Genomic DNA, 14,871 nt, shown 5'->3' on the forward strand with positions numbered 1-14,871 from the left:
AAATATTTGTATGGCCTACATTGGTTTCCCTAGTGAGTTTGGGTGTAATTTGTGGTTGTCTACTTATGTTTGAGTCACTGGGACCCGCTAAATAGGGTTTCCCTAGTGCGAGGGCATGAGTGTGTGCGTTATTATTATTATTATTATTAACATCATAAACAACAACTTTTGTTCCATGACTTTTTACAAAACATAATAAATTTATCAAAAATAAACTTTTCTGTAATTGTTGTACTATCTGACACTTTTTAAACGACTTTAAAAAGGAGGATGTTCTCAAATCTACTGCATTTTTTTGTGTGTATGTTACGCGATAACTTTGTGAACCGATTCCTATGATTTGTTCTTTGTTGGAAAGAGGGTAAAAAAAAGAATCATCAAAATTGGTTCACCAAGAGTTACTTATCGCATAAAGGTATATACAAAAAAAATGCAGTCCAATTGAGAACCTTCTTCATTTTTTGAAGTCGGTTAAAAAATGAATATCACAGTAGTGAAACATTCATGCTATTCAACAAAAAACTTAATTACAACCTCATTAAGCTTAAAACCGATAAATTATTAATGGGGTTAATTTAACCTCCTAACATAAGGTCCCGCGTACATTAAAATGTACATAATACGTGGAGTGATTCATAACCAGGCTATATTATTCATAAGATCGCTTAAACCCCCAGTACTGCCGTCCACTAATAAAAACTCGGCTAAGTGACAAATGGTCAAATGTCCGTTTTAAATAGAAAAAGATAGAACACAAAATTCTCTTTTAAAAACTGTTAAAATTAGTTAACATGTGCGATTTATAGAAAGTCACCCTAACGATGCATATCTGAAATACCATTAAACAATTTCAATATGCTAAAACTGGATTATGGTTTTTTGTGATATTTCAAAAAAATATTTTGTCCCTTACCCGCGTTTAAGTGAGCGGCAGAGTGTAATTACACTACGGGTCGTATTCCTTATCCGTTTTATTTTGTTTGGATGTATAGTAAAAGATATTACAATATGTAGTGGGAGGGGTGTACAGGGTGGTAGAGATCAAATGACTCCAGAAATTAAACGACGAAATTTGGTAAGACGAGTTGGTTTATTCTACAACAGCTTACAATACAAGAATGTCCAATAAAAGAGATTTGTCGCATTGGATGCAAACGCGGCGCAAAGTCCGCGACGAGTCCCGGTCGATGCGAAAATTACAAAAAAAACACTCACTCAGAGGAGTTCTCGTAACTCGTAAGATGTGCGCGAGTTCAAGATGCTTCCGCTTAGTGAGGATAACCGTAGATGCGCAATCGTTGAATAGATCAATTTCATACTAAATACTGGTGACAGGTGATTATTTTATGGAAAATCTTAATACCGCGATTCAGAAATTGCGTTTTCTACGCCAATGCCATCTAGCGGTGAACATTGAAACTATTGTTACAAACTAGTAAGAGAAGAGGTGATTAGCTTAGGGAAAATTTTAACACCGCGATTCAGAAATTGCGTTTTCTACGCCAATGCCATCAAGCGGTGAACTTCAGAGCTGTTTTCGCTAATATTGCCAAAGTTATTGTGTTACAAACCCTCTGGCCCCGAAGACGTCTCGACAAGAGGGCCAGAAATAGAGTCATCTAGAATGAACTAGGCTTAGAATAATAACGTGTAGAAACCTAGTCCGCACGCGCTAAGTGAGGCAAATTGAAGCGCTCCCAATGGGCCTACACGAGCGGGCGGGCCGTCAGTGCTCAAGGTCAACTTGCACCGCGAACAGCTCAAAATGTAAAAATACGTCAATCAAACATAAAATAGATACTAACATCACATTCCATAAGGAAGTAACGCGTTTCAACTTGTATTTTTATATAAATATTCACTAAAACCGAAAAATAAACTTACTACTAAAACTAGCCTACATGAATTTGATTTTTGCCTCACTTGTGACAGTTCGTTTGATATGAAACTATCATTCTATGCGTTATTATTCTAAGGAACTAGGTATATTACAAATATAATTTATAACAATCACCGGTGGGTCACAAGTGGGACGTATTATGGGCTGACGAAGATACCTATAAAGAATCACATATCTCACACCGGGTAGTCAAAAATTATGATCTAAAATATATCATCGTCATCATGATCTCAGCCCGTTAACACCCACGAGATGAGAGATGATTTATTATTTATAATTTTACTATACATCCAAACGAAATAAAACCACGCCCTTTCTCGTCAACAATGTTTTTCGCAATGGCGGTCGCCCGTTAGCGTTTCGTTGAATCGATGATGATCGTATCGATTTAAATTAAATCTGCCCAAATGGCAGAAATCTGCTATAAATGGCTTAGACTATGGAAACTAAAGGACATGTTACGTTGACATATATAAATCAGACGTTATATGTATATGATGCATTTCGACGTCGAAAACATAAACATATTATTGTCTTTGTTTAACTATTACGTGCCGTCTTAAGCCAAAAGAGATAGCATTACATTGATCTGTGTCAAACACGGGAATCGAAAATTCGTAACGTCATTTTAAATGCCAACCGTGGCCATTTCAAGTACATGAGGTACATGATACCGTTGTCAAAGGGAAGTACATCAAATGTCAAAACAAATGTTTTTCCAAATGTATTATTGAATTATTCACATGTATTATAATTAAATTGGACAAAAATATTGACAGTGAGAATAATTAGGTATTAATAAAAATGCGACGCTGCAGCATTAAAGGATGCGGCTTTAGAAAAACTGCAAATCAATCGAATGTTACATTGCACAGGCATATGTTATTTTTTTGTCTATAAATCACACAATAGCCCGAATATTTTATGTAATTAGACTTATTTAAGTAGTTTATTTATAAATCTTGCCAAATTTTGCTTTTGTTACTTTAGATTACCTGTTTGTTTGTATATTTTGATGATTGTTGTTAACGATTATTTTGAGATAGTGTTGATCTTGTAAGCATACATATTATCGATATTCTGTTATTAAAACAATTCACTATGAGGTTTTTATTGTTTTATTATTTCAAGTTTTCCTACAAATGAAAAAAGGAAGAAAGAATGGTTGGAAATCATAGGACTGCCGAATATAAACGTTGGATCAAAGACCATCTTCATTTGTTCGCTTCATTTTGAAGAGTCAAACTTTAACAGAACTTTAAATGTAACTAGATTACATGACAATGCTATTCCATCATTAGGTTTATTGGTAAATAATTTTATGTTCAATTTAGATTAAACAAGACTCATTTACTAGCTATTCTCAGTTCCTGAAAACAAAATTATCCACTCGTTTCTGATTTTCCCAATGACAACTCTAACTATTAAAAATGACTATTTTTTTAAAGCCTGCAATACAATGACAACATATCAACGTATAGACAGCCTATTTGCCTTGCCTTGCCTTGTTCGGTGTCACTCGCCTAGCTGACCGAGTGAAGGCGAGCGCCAACGTGTATAGAGTTCATTCGGCTTATCACAAACCAAAGGCGCTCGACCAATAGCGTTCATATGTTAGTCCGTCCGCATATGAAATGCATACTGGTTTTATAACTCTATTCAAAAAAAAAATCAAAACACAAAATAAAGAAGTATATATTATATATCAACAAAATGTCATGTTGTTCTGTTTCTGGAATCAGCATCCACCACGTTCGTTTTTGTCATTTTTTTTTTTGCAACTTTATTGCGGGGATTTTATCGTGGGGAAAAGCTAGTACATGATAATTGTTGATTGCCGATAATTGATTTTTACAACTACTTCCATTATTTCTGTGTTAAAATTGCTTGATAGATTCATTTGCTTAAGAAAGCCCGGGAATTAACGGGAATACTAGAATCAGCAGAAACCTGAATAGACTTGTACTTGACGGTTAGTTAAAAGACGTTATGTAAATATGTACTAAAATATAAAAATTACTTTAAGAGGTACGCCTATAGTACCTCTTAAAGTAATTTTTATATTTTATTTAGTAAGTACAATTAATACTACGTAATGTTAAATACAAGTAAAGTAGGTATAATTAAGCAAGAATGCGCATGTCGCCAACAAACTGCACAGCAGTTTGGTGACTTTTACTAAATAAGTTACCAGTTGTAATGTTGAAAATAAATTTTTTTTGAAGTTTAAAAATGTGTGTTGACATTTATAATAATATACCACTCGAGATTAAATTATCAGACTTGTGTTTGTTTAGGCATACTTTGGTTACAGTAAACTAAAGAAACAAAAATTCAAGCCATACATTTGCATGTCGATAATGACTTATCGATAGATTATAGTACAACACTAAAGAAATCCGCCATTTGTAACTTTCAAATTTTGGTAATATGCACGTTGATTCTGTACTTAGGGCAGCTCCTTTCTTTTATTTTTTTCCATCCTCTAAGATAAATGGTCACAGTGTACTCAATCCAAAGTGACATTGACACTGGCAAGAGGCCTCATGTCAAAACTTTCGTATCTCTCATTTAAATATTGTCTAAACTTTCTTGTCACATTATGTTTTATTTTTTACTATATGTCATTATTTTTAGTTGATTATTTGATTAGGTATTTTATAGCGTTAATGTTTTATGTATGTACAAGCGTGTTAGCTTGCGAATAAATGTGGAGTAGGTACTTATACTACCAGTGGTTTTTCTTGCATAACCTATAGAAGCTTTAAGATTCCCGAAATCGTAATTTTAAATCCTCCTTCAAATCCTTACACTTAATACCCGTTTCAATTGCAATTGAAATCTACGAGTTACTAAACGATTACAAAAACTTTAATTGAATGAACCGAATAATGTTTTTTTGGACGCACTATGCTTAATAGTCTGTGGTCATAATTTTTCGACAGAAAAATAACCTCACTTTTGGACTACTGTTTTTCAAATACGCTTTTAGGATGTTATTCAAATGAATATTGTTGAAAAAATGATGAAATGTCAAATCGATATCTTCAAAATATACGTGAAAGTGTTATATAATCTATTAGTTGAGTGATTGTTTTAGAATTTTAAGCAAACCGGTTTGTTTATTTTTTGGGTAAAATGGTTTGGAACAGACTTTAAAATATATTCTTTTACAATTTTCTTATTCCCGATTTAAAAAATATATTAATAACTAGGCATAAACTACGTTAAATTATACTAGCAAAGTCTTTTTTTTTAGTTCTTTGGCACTTTTTGTTTACTTAATCTTTATAATTATATATTTAATATTTATATTGTATTATAATAAATAGTTTGTTTTCGTCATATATTTATCGTTGTTAAAAAATGCTAAGACAAACTATGAATACCTACGTTATGTAAAGTCACGCAGGCGTAAGTTTCCACTCATTCACTAGAGTGGTTCTAGACTCGACTTAATTTTAGCTTGCACTATTCAGGTCTGCACTAGCGTAGTTTAATGCATAAGTTTCTTTAGGGCTTAACTACGTTTTGAAATTTGCTCTAGATACCGTAGTGTAATGTAATAAGCAGAGAAAAGGCATAGTATAATTGCCTAAACTTCAGGAAGTAATTAATACCTGACACCTTCCTTTGAAGGAGTTCGTCCGGGGAAGTACGTGATTGAAGTAAGTCATTGAGTGACACTGCAACTGTTATGGACAAGCATGAGAATACCACACGATTTGCTCCTCCCGTCACTTGATACTGTAAAAAAATTGGTCAGTATTGGATTCAATTTCTTTCATATCATCTTCCAGATCAATTAGGTGCTTTTAACAGACCCAAACTTGGTCACAAATCAACTTAATGATGATTTGATAGACGATGGTTTGTCCGAAAAATGCGTAATACCCGCTCACGCGATACATGCAGCCGTAGACGTATACCACACCTAGAGGTGCCGGTGATGATTTTATACCGATTTATCGAATATCGAAGTTATAACAGGTAAAAGAACTTATATTAATTACTATTTCGGTTACTACTCTAGCAAACCATAAAGTTTTTAATGCCTGGGTCTATCATTTAAAAAAAATAAACAACTTCAAAAATACGTCACGACAATCGTGTGTGTTATTGTTTGGGCTGTTGATTTCGGTGTTTATATTGAAAACATACCGTAAGTAGCATTTTTTAAGTTTACCCTGAATATAAATGTTTATAAACTATGCTTTAAGGAGTAATTTCATGGTAAACGTTAGAAACACTCAAACGGAATATTATCATACTTATCCAAGTACACCAAAAATTTCATTAGTGCTTTTTAAGTGCAGGATTTGCGGTGTATTACTGCATTTTATTTGAGATGTTTTTGTTGGTAGTACGGAGGGTATTTATTTAGCAATGCAGAATAATAATTTTTATTTATAAAAACTTGTATTTAAACTGAATGCTTTTCTAATTTGCGAAACCAAATAGCCGCCATTTTGCGGTAGGAGGAGCGCATCGCGTGATAATTGGCCTTGAACTGCATCATCTTGTAGATTCCGGGAAACGGGAAGAGTATTCCTTTTCCGCACCTACGCATTAGGAAGGAGGAAGCAAAAGGTTTCGTGGGAGTGGATAGCCCTTAAGTTCTCTGCAAAGGATTTCCATTGATCTCCGTCTCAGATATCAGATATCCAATTTCCTTTTTATTTGGTTATAATGTAAGTTATTCTCGGTAGCTCTTGTTTACGCTTCATGATCTATTCCTGGGCACGTTTTTCAAAGAACTGTAAATCGTTGAACTACTTGGGAATTCTAAAAACACTCCAATCTTCTCTAACAAAAGTAGCACACTTTCTTTTGATAACCTGTATCTTAGAAAGAAATCTACGTCGTCGTACTTTGCGAAGAAATCTGGTCTCTCTTTATAAATGCGCGGTCTATTCAAGAAATGGTCAATGTGACAAGTGGTCCGTTTTCATTGTGGTTATTTCTCATTATGGCCCTAAACCGCCGAAAAGCTCCGAACTCCGAATTACGTTGTAAATATTTTCAATTGTGTCGATGGCATCTAAACGGCATAAAAAGTCAACAATATTTTCCATGTCTAATACCGTGTTAACCTTCAAATTAGTAAAATAACTGTCACTTAAGCGATAGGAGCCCAATGTTTGGACCCCGGTGAAAAGTGACACTTAAGTCACTTAAAATAAGGGTGACTTAATATTCGTGGATTGTTGGTAAAATTAGGCATAAACACCAGCAACAGGCATAGATAGGACATTCATGAGATCTACGACTCGACCTGCAGCTTACTTGCTAATTTCTACCATCAAGCAGTAATGTGAGCAGTACTGTGTTCCGGTTTTGAAGGGTAAGGATGCTGGTGAAACTCCAGGCACATGACACGGTTACCTATGAGTATTCTAAAAGTATTCGTCGAAATTTCATAACCTCGAAAGTAATTTTGAGAGGAAAATATTTTTTCTCTTAAACCTAACTTAACCTTACCTCACCGAACCTAAGCAACCTAAGAACCTGATCAGGGTCCTTGACAGTTTTTGTTTGAAAGCCATACACCCATCTCTGATGCTTTGGTCGGGCAGCTGGTGTCCTACCTTATGCAGACCACTTTTTGAGTGGTTTGGATTTTTCTGGTATTCAATATTCCCAGTCAAATACAATCCTTGTACATTTATTTAAAACACCTCGATTCGTTCTAGGAGAACAATGATGTTGGCCGGTGGAAAATACATTTATATAGTAAAGTTACTCGTATTTATAATGTAGTATAGATAGACTATATTTATAGTCTAACTGCAACATGTGGTGCGTATTGCTTGGTTAGCATTTAAGTTTACATTTTATTTTATATTGTATTATTTACTCACTTATATTCTGGAGACCGAACAATAAACATGTCTCTTGAAATCAACGTATTTCACTCTACCATCTACGTCCATCCTTTTTAATAATATGAGATCTCTTTATTTAATTCTTTTATTTAATCCTGGCAGGGTCGCCATCTCATATTATTAAAAAGGATGGACGTAGATGGTAGAGTGAAATACGTTGATTTAAAGAGACATGTTTATTGTTTGGTCTCCAGAATATAAGTGAGTAAATAATACAATATAAAATAAAATGTAAACTTAAATGCTAACCAAGCAACACGCACCACATGTTGCAGTTAGACTATAAATATAGTCTATCTATACTACAATAACTTTAATATTATAAGAAATGAAACTTTTTTTATGATTCTAAGTGGCGGGCCGAACAAGTCGTGTGCCTGGTGGAAAGCGACACGCCTGTCCATAACAGATTGGTCGTGGTGTTACTTTTTTAGCTCTAGTATTGATGGTACAGGAAATTCCTAGGTTTGGAGCAGGTAATTTGTGTGTGTGTCGGCCCATTTCGTAAACGAATTTCAAATCCATCTTCAGTACGTTCCCGTGAGTACACTGATGTAATAAAGTAATTTGCATACATAACTCTATCAACGCCTGGCTTGGGAAACCAAATGGCTCTCCCCGCAAATTTGTGATCTAAGAAAGAGATGCCCTTTTTGTTTATTGTCTAGTTTTGGACATTGAGACGTTTGTTATTAATATTATCATTGACAATGGGACCTGTAAAGAGCTGAAAATGTCAGTTTGTTTGAAAAAACAAATTTACCCGTTTCCAGATCAGAAAAATAAGCTTAATTTCCAATGAGCGGCCGTCGCGAAGATCTTTTTTGTATCATTTTATGCAAAACACCAAAAATTAAAAGTTCGTTGCCCAAATGATTTCTGCCAGGAGTGAAAACCAGGACCTCTTAAGGACAGGCTGGTTATCAAGTAACTTAAATATAAGTAGATGGCGCTAGTACGCACGTAGCTTAACCTGTTCGATTTCTATTTTTTATTTCCTGCATAGTAGTCTAACAGGATAGATGGCGCTATCCTCATAATTACTTATTGTTTGTTTTTTTCTTGCCTTATGTCGCTAGGATATAAGGTGATTAATACACTTCACCACGCCACGCGACGGTGCGCGAGACGCGGAATCACGCACACGGCGGCGGAGACGCAGATCTGTCTAGCTGAGATCCTTCTTTGACAAGAATGGTTAATAATACAGAACTCATTCAGGACGCTGCAGTTATTCTGTCGATTTGGTTTTTGTTTTCTCAAATAAAAAGACACCGAAGATACTGGATACATCCCTTTTTACGAACCAGATCGATGAATGGATCATTTCAATTTCTTTACAAAGATTTAAATTCATTAGAGATAAATTTGGTCGATTTTTAATAACAAATACAAATTTATCGACGTCGAGATCCATTGTAGAAAATTGAACAGGACGTGTTTCTCTAAAATATACGGAATTATGTGACACTGACAACGCGTTATCAGACAGCGCGTGTTTTCCACACGAGGTACATCAGTACAACGTTAAGAAACGCAGCTCCACTTTTCGTCGTGGGGCGCGGTGCAGTGTGTTAATCGCCTAAGCAGACGATTCTGTACAACACGACTGTTTTTCAACGTTACATTACAACTAGATCGATATACATCGTTTTGCCGTTTTCATCTCAACTTTCCTTCCTTTTTCCTGAAGAATTCAATCCATGATAAAACAGATATTCTTTCTATACTGTACCCATAACCTCAGTTGCCACATACCTAAATGGTTTTGTTTACTATAGAGATTTTTACTCCTTGCAGCAATTCTAAAATGTTACTACATTTTCGAAACGCTCTTGCAATGCTATCTTTTATAACTCAGGTCACATTCCCTTGTCACAGAATTCCAAGCAGAGCTCCTTTGAAAACAGCTTGTATTAAAGTCTCGTTAAATAAACGTTATGTGCACAGCCTCAGCTTCAGCTTGCAGCTCCCGGCTTTCAGTACTCCACTCATGCAGATTAGCTCTTAGAACAACTATCCTGAAGTTTCTTTTGTGTTTTTAGTTTAATTAAACTGTTATAAGCATCTTTATATCACACTCTCGATGATAATACATGTCAAATATGACAAAATTTTCTTTGATGTGAAAAACTAAATATTAGTTTCATTTTGTGCCGTAGGCACAATTACTTTCTCTTTGAAACTTCTACGACACGAGTTAAAGTAGTTCTGAAGTTTGTCGCTCGATGGTGTTGAACCAAAATATTGCTAGCAGCGGTGTTAAGACTTTTCCAAACTCGATGACTGCTCATGAGTCATTGCATTAGTATTTTGTATTAAAGTGAGTTATGTTATTACGATTCCCGCCCGTAGAAAGCGTCCTTGATCAACTGACACTTAGATTGAGTTCCGTTTTGTTTGCTTAACTCTACACTCCACCAGTGCAGACTCAATCAAATATTGTACCGCCAAGTTTCTTTACATTGTTCACTACCTATTTCGTCGTTTGATACGTACGTAGTAAGCGAGTACCAGCTAGCCGAGTAAACTTCTGCCAAAATTCAACCTCCCCTTTTAATATTATTTTTTTGTTTATGTTGTCAGTTTTCCAAAAATGTTACTTTTTTAATTACGTCACTTTTATTATAACTTTTATTAGGCAAACAAGGGCCTGACGTTTTGTTAAAGATCTGTGTAGCTACATCTGCATCTACCATACTAGAAGTTCTTGGGTGTTTAGTTAGTTTCGGAGAATTCTGCTCAACCGCTTTTTGCAACTTAATGTTGGAAAAACAACGAATAAAAACAGTTAACATACTTCAAGTAGGTAGGTAAATAAATTGTTACATCGCTTGCATTTAGTCGAGTTACCTCGTCATCTGTCACTTGAAACGGTATACCAAAAAACCAGCCGCCAAAGTTCTACCGCCGCGGCAAGGGGGAATGAAAAATTGCTTGCCGCCGAAGTAACCGAAAATCGGTCGATTACCTTCGATAATCGCGAATCGAGTGTGACAAATAGACAAGTCTGCATTGATAGGATAGCAGGGGAAATGTTTAGGTACTTGTTGTAAGTGGTAATGATGTTATTCTTTCTACTTGCTTATGATAATCGTGTTATGACCAAACGCTTGTTCCACACAGAATGACCGACGTACACGCTAAGTGGAAAGTTGCCCTTTGGACAATCTAACTTAATGAGAATTTGCCTTCTAAGATTTTACCCTTTTGAGGATAAGGGGTTATGGCGTCATTTTAGGAGCTTCGGAAGATGATAGCACTTATCAGCATTAAAAGCTTTTTGCCAACCGTATAGTTTGATCACAAATTTGGATTTTCCGCAAAAAAAGGTTTCAACATTTAACTTCAAGTTTAATAAGAATACTGAGCGTGACAGTGTTCAGTAATTTTGGTTAACAAACTTAGCAGAGTAGCAAACACTTCGCTTCGTGAATATTTGGCAAAGCACTTATCCTTTTAAGATTTAAGCCATACTTCAAAAAGTAGAGATGAGTGACAAATTTGCGGTATTGTGATATCTGTGACTTCAAGGATCGCATTAATAAATTCTTGGGATACTAGGTAAGCATCTCGAATTCGTCGTCGTTCAGCTATTGCCCGCTAGACGGCAGCACATTGATTGAATTTTAATATAAAATCTAAATGTCGTAACTTTCAATACTAGGTATTGAACTTTTAACATTATGCCAACAGGGTAAAGCTTAAATTATATTAACAGTCCAGAATACGTCACATTTTTTTAAATTAGAAACTAGACCAATCATTATCAATATTTCACAGTGGTTCAAATTGTGAATGTGTGAGTTTTAACGACAGCGCACTTAAGGCACTACCGTAGTATTTTTCCGTGAAGTGAGATCTCTACCGATACAAATTAGGAGCTCTTTATTATTGTGCCTAAGTATAGCTAAGAAAACTAATCGCAATATAGATTTTGGAACACATAACAGAACTACCATCTTATTTGTAAAGATAGTTCTAAAAGATAAGTGTGACCTTATCACGTTTTTTCAAAAGTCTATTTTTTTATAGTTATTAATACAAAGATCGATCAGTCAGAAAAATTCCTTCGATCCGGTCGGATTGGAACCGACGTCTTCTTGCATACCGTGCCAGACGCTATACCAACTAAGCCACGGAACGAACCAACGGACCTCACGAATTTTTCTATGCGCTTGCGTCGTGTCTTTGTATTTCGTTTTTCAACGACTTTTTAGTCGTAGCGCCATCTATGAGAAATCTATTACAGATTTATCACCCAGTTAGTACCTTTACAGCTACCAGTCCTGGCGAAAGATGTCGCTATTCACTGTATTAATTAAATTTTTATTGAATTGATATTCAATAATTTTTTGTGAAATTACTCCACTAGTTTGTTATAATTATTAATACAAAGATCGAACACTCAGAAAAAGTATATTTTTTAATTTACATAAACATGTGTGTTTGTGACCATTAATTTGTTCAATTTCAAATGATATCGAGTTTCCTAGTATCTGTTATTCTGTAATACTAGTTGCTCTAGCTTGTGAATAACTGTGTAACTCTATTCAGTAACTGGCTTACAGTGTACTTCAGTAAACTCATTACCGGCTAAAAGCTCTTACTCGCTTTATAAGTGGGTTACCATAAGGTAACGCTGCCGTTCAAATTAGCTGTTTTAATCTGTTTTCACTCATCATTTGCTAAATGTTTATACCAAGATTGTCTACATTTGAGATCGGAATTTGTGACGTCATTGCAAGAAAGCAACGTGTTAGTAAGGTTACACATGGTCACTTTTAGGAACGATGCAAACACGCGTTCGTGAAACGGACGATTGCATCGTTACACTTGCGATTTATAGGCTTTGCATCGATGCAAACGCGCGACTGTATCGATGCAAACGCGCGACTGCATCGATACAGTCGCTGATGTTGAATAATTATGGACGAAATATCTGTATATGGTTAATACACACTATTTTGTTTTGTTCATTGTAAATTTAAAAGTGAAATACGAAAGGGGAACGCTGCCAGCATCTTGGGCACCATGCCGCGGGAGCCCAATATTATTCATATAATTTAATTATAGTTTGGTTTTTTAGTATTTAAGATTTTACTATACCTTACCTGTATATTATGAAAATAAAATAAATTAATTAACAAAGTGAAATTAGTAAATACATTAAATAAATACATGAGTTAATTTGACAAGTTTAGTGTGGATAGGTTTAATATGGACATGATTAGTAATGTGACTAGAGTAACTGTGCATAAACCCATACAGATATTTCGCACATTGTGTAATCGTCATCTACACGATATACAAATTAGAATACGAATATATCATAAACATTCCTGTGGTCTATATCACGGACAACACGCCTAACGAATTTCATAAAAAATAATCTCAGTACAGAGTACTAAAAAAACGGACCTCAAAAGTACTGGAATTACGTCTATTTGCTAAGTTTTATTGAAATATCCCCTAGTTCGCCACTACGATAATAAAAATCGGTTCTCACTACTAAAAGTATATTGAAAGAAAAACGCCTTGAATTGGAGAAATAGCAAAATCAACCATTAAAATAATTGCTCCTAAATTAAAGTTAGGCGCTCTTTATAAAAATGAATCTTCGTGCGTGAACAGCCACCCTTAAAGGTGGATGATTTTCTTCAAAATGAATTGGGACCACTATGGAAGTACCTCCTTTCCAACAAAAAAGAATCATGAAAATCGGTTCACAAATACCGGAGTTATCGCGTAACATACATACAAGAAAAAGAACATACAGTCGAATTGAGAATGTCCTCTTTTTTTGAAGTCGGTTAAAAACAAGCGACTAAGGATCGTAGTCTGAAATATTTATCATTTTATTTCACATATTTATTTTGTTGCGGGTGGAATATTTATGACGAATACAAGGAAACAATATACCAAGAAAGAAAATACGACTGTAAACATCATCTTCGGAGATACCCTTTCATCTATTCATCTTTTGTGTGTATCAGATGAGCAGTACTTCGCTAATGACATCAAATGGAGATGAGGTTCTTTGTAATGGGGAGATGCATTTTCTCAGTGATGTTTGTATTTTACAAGGCTTTTGGTTTACAGTAGACCAGGTTCAAAGGGAATTTGTGGGTTTTCGGTAGTACTGCTTTAATACAAAAATCGTCCATTTACTTTTATTAAAAAAGGTAGAATTTTATTTGTTTCGTCGGTAGTATTGTTACTTCTTATATTGTTTCAGTTTAACCAGGGAATAGACGATTTTTGAAGACGCTAACCTGATCTCAAATTAGGGAATTTTCTGTACTGCACATTAATGTACTTAACACTACACTACAGGAACCAATTTAGTAATAGTATTATGCAATCGTTGCATAATTAGGGTTATTAAATTCCATTAATAGGCACGAGATTTTAACATCTAATTATGTAATGATTGCACACAATACTTTTTCTACGAATAAATTGTAATCTGTAGGTATTGTTGCTATTTTTTTCATAATATCGCATAAACTATAGTTTTCTGAATGATGTGTACAGTTATAATAATAATTGGAATGCAGATTTACTGATGTTTCTTTTTAAAATAATGTTGTTTGAAAACAATGCTGTAATCTGTTTTCTGTAATGTGTACCATTACAATAAAAAAAAAATAATGTAACACAACCAATATTTAAAGATTATTTTGTTTGCAATCCATGACAATTAACTCAAATAAGAGCTAAGCAACCGCTACTTACGTAATGACGGCGGAGAAGGACGTTTTAAAAAAGAATTATTTATTACAATCAAAGACGTTTAATTCGGATCAAAAACCTTACAAGTGTAAAGTACAAAATATTACAATGAAAAATAAAAACATTACATAAATTTAAATAGTAAGCCAATTCGCCATAGGTGAGATTTTTAGGGGACATTTACCAGGCTAACTCGCTACAAAACAAAAAACCAAAGAGATAGAATGGAAGTGTTCGTGATTGGCCCAGTACCGCGTATATTTTAACCAATCAGGAAGCAGTAGAGCGTCATATCCGATATTTTATATTGTTTTTAAATAGTTGTTTTTTGTCTTTATGGTTACGCCTTTG

The sequence above is a fragment of the Hyposmocoma kahamanoa genome, unplaced genomic scaffold (assembly GCF_003589595.1).
Source record: "Hyposmocoma kahamanoa isolate Upper Pololo Valley unplaced genomic scaffold, ASM358959v1 62, whole genome shotgun sequence".
NCBI classification, from domain to species: Eukaryota; Metazoa; Arthropoda; class Insecta; order Lepidoptera; family Cosmopterigidae; genus Hyposmocoma; species Hyposmocoma kahamanoa.